The following is a 3,350-nucleotide window of genomic DNA, read 5'->3' as shown; positions in this document are numbered from 1 at the left end:
CATTCAATAATTTATATTCTCTTTGTGACTATTATTTTGATGCTCACTATCATTATCTGAATAACTGTAGTCTGATTAACAAAGTCCATAGAGAAAAAAGCACAGTGATTGTGATGGTTAACTGTATGTGTCAACTTGGCTAGGCCATGATACCCAAATATTAGATCAAATCCTATTCTAGTTATTTCTATGAAAGAAGTTTTAAATGATGTTAACTTGCATCAGTAGACTGAGTAAAGCAGATGGCTCTCCATAATGTGGGTGGACCTCATTCAATCACTTGAAGGCCTTAAAGGAAAAAAAAAAAAGTGACCTTCCTGGATAAAGAGGAAATTCTGCCAGATGACCACCTTTGGACTCAAACTAAAGTTCTCACCTGGGTCTCCAGTCTACTGGCCAACCCTGTAGATTTTTTACTTAGCAAGTCATCAAATCGTGTGAGCCAATTCCTTAAAACAAATCTCCTTCTCTATAAATATATGAAGTGCAAGTGGCTTTGGAACTAAGGAATGGATAGAGGCTAGAAGAATTTTGAGGTGAATGTTAGGGAAGAAAAAACGAAACTAGATTTCCTTAAAGAGACTCTTGATAGAAATATGGGTGCTCAAGGCACATCTGGTGAGGCTTCAGATGAAAAGAACATAATTTTGGACACTGCGGGAAATGAGAAAAGTGAAAGTTTGAATTCGCTCAGTCATGTCCAACTCTTTGCGACCCCATGGACTGTAGCCTACCAGGCTTCTCCTTCCATGGGATTTCCCAGGCAAGAATACTGGAGTGGGTTGCCATTTCCTTCTCCAGGCGATCTTCCCGACCCAGGGATTGAACCCGGGTCTCCTGCATTGTAGGCAGGCGCTTTACCGTCTGAGCCACCAGGAAAGTCTGAAATGTAGTTTTGGGGGAAATATAGTTCTTATTAAATGGCAAATAATTGGTGTTCTGGAGCTAGTACCAGAGATCACTTTTTCACCTGATAGACTTATCTGTAGGGCAGGTAATTTTGTTTACTAAATATCTTGTCTTTTCACTTTCCTGTAAGTTGTCTTCCCCTACATTGAAGGCTCAGACCTCTATTACTTTCCTAAGCCTCAACCATCTGGCAGCCTTTAGAATTTCATATCTGTGTTGAACTTGTGTACAAACAAATGTATATGCATAATTAATTTTATCCCATTAATCTGTCTTATATTACAAGGGTTCTCAGCTAAGAACCTAGACAGACAGAAGAAAAAAATTTTTTTTTTTCCTGTACTACATTTAATTCGCAATTCTTCTACAAATAAATTTCTGCTTCCTCTCTGGCAGTCCTTTGAATTTTTGTGTTACTAAACATGCCATAATTTGTAGTAGCTAATAAATTTTTGAGTTTGTATTGTACAGTTTCATCTCTTTCTCTCTCCCTTCTTATATAAGCTTTATAAATCCTTAAGGGACAAAAAGCCTATCTATATTTTTGTAGCATTTATGCTCAGTCACTTCAGCCGTGCCTGACTCTGCACAAGTCTATGGACTGTAGCCTGTCAGGCTCCTCTGTCCATGGAATTCTCCAAGGCTCTTAAGAACACTGGAATGGGTTTCCATGCACTCCTCCATGGGATCTTCCCGACCCAGGGGTCAAACCCATGACATCTCCTGTGTCTTCTGCATCACAGGCAGATTCTTCACCGCTGAGCCACTTAGGAAGCCCATATTTTTGAAGACCTACTGTCAAATCATCTATTGGAATTCATCTTTTAAGACCTTTCATTTTACACTACTAACTTCTCAGTATTCAGTTAATATCATAGCAAATTGTTTACCCTTTATTTTTTTAATTGTTTACCCTTTAAAGGATCACAAAGTTTACCTGTAAACAATTAAGCTCACATAAGCTTTCATAAAGCTTTATCCCACAAGCAAATTCTCAAGGAGATCAGGGAGCCCTTTGTAAATGGGGTTAGTGTGATCTAAGGCTTAAAGGATGAATAGCTGAGGAAGAAAAGTGATCCTAGCCAAAGTGAAATCCAGGTGGGGTGAAAATAATTATTGCCATGCACATACAACTTGACATATTTTAGCATGAGTGGAATACAGTGGGAAGGGTTTGGTGGGGGTGAGTATGTCAAATGATAAAAAGAAACAGTAAGTGGTAAGCAAGGGTGATATTAATATTCATCTACACTTTGCTAATATGTTTGAACTTTATCCCTAAGAAAATGAAAACTTACAGAAATATTTTAAGGGAAAGGATTGCTATCATCCAATTTGCATAATTTTTTGATCTCAGTAAGCTCTCAATACATAAACAAGATGAGAAATGAATTAGTTAATTTTCTGGTTGACTTTGAAATAGTTTTCTCTTTTAAAATGCACATCTATTTTCAGAAAAAGGAAATTTTATGAAAAGATCTTGAATCATTTCTTTCAGTGATACCAGAAATATTAGTCAAAGAGATATGTTATTGATAATTTGATATTGATTTAACATGAATAGCTTGCTTTATTCTCATTCTTGAAAGACTGTATGATAACAAAACCTCTCATTCACTGAAATATGTTTCCCTTGGTGGGTATTTTGTGTAGCAACTCCCAGTTGGAACATTAGAAACGTCACAATGTTTTTCACATGGAGTAAACTTTTATGGGTAAAAATACATTTGTAGGCCTAAGAGATTTATTTAATTAATTGTGTAGGTATGTACTCACCTATTTACTCATTATTAAGCTTTCTATGTCAAGTTCCTAGCAGATGCCCCATGTCTTGTGTCTGAGTTCAGTTGTACCAGACTCTTTGCAACCCCGTGGACTGTAGCTCACCAGATTCCTGTTTCCATGGAATCTTCCAGGGAAGAATACTGGAGCGGCTTGCCATTTCCTTCTCCAGGGATCTTCCCAACCCAGGGATCGAACCCATGTTTCTTAAGTCTCCTGCATTGGCAGGCAGGTTCTTTACCATTAGCGTCACTTGAGAAGCAGGTGTGCCAAGAGGAAACCAAAAACCTGTTGTGAAGTATATCTGTACCTGAGAGTATCAATAATAAAAATTATTCTTTAAAGCAATTTTACTACACAGATTATACTTACGCTGAAATAATAATTTTCCAGGCCCAATATAGAGCTGCTCCTGCTCAGGGTGCCACAAACTGTCTTGCAAACTGCAAGACAGACAAGTTTCATGTCCCTGCAAATGCTTTGCCTTACCAGAAATATAATGTATCCAGTCAGGCAGTCCCGTAAGACTAAGTCAACTCTGGGTCTTATCGTCTTAAAGATTAACTATGTGGCCCCAATCAACCAAATATTTTTGTCTCTTCCATGTTCTTTAAAACTCTTTATACTATAAAGGCTTCTTGCCTTCTATCTTATTTTTG

General features: G+C 37.6%; 1 non-coding gene across 1 annotated transcript; it reads right to left on the bottom strand.

Annotated features, from left to right (window-relative positions):
• Window positions 1-806: 806 nt before the first annotated feature.
• TRNAC-ACA (transfer RNA cysteine (anticodon ACA)) lies at window positions 807-879 on the bottom strand. Its single transcript has one exon. It is a non-coding gene; the product is annotated as a tRNA-Cys (tRNA).
• Between the last annotated feature and the right edge of the window lie 2,471 nt (window positions 880-3,350).

The sequence above is a fragment of the Muntiacus reevesi genome, chromosome 11 (assembly GCF_963930625.1).
Source record: "Muntiacus reevesi chromosome 11, mMunRee1.1, whole genome shotgun sequence".
Taxonomy (NCBI): Eukaryota; Metazoa; Chordata; class Mammalia; order Artiodactyla; family Cervidae; genus Muntiacus; species Muntiacus reevesi.
The sequence above is the reverse complement of the archived record's forward strand: the minus strand, read 5'-3'. Positions and strand labels throughout refer to the sequence as shown.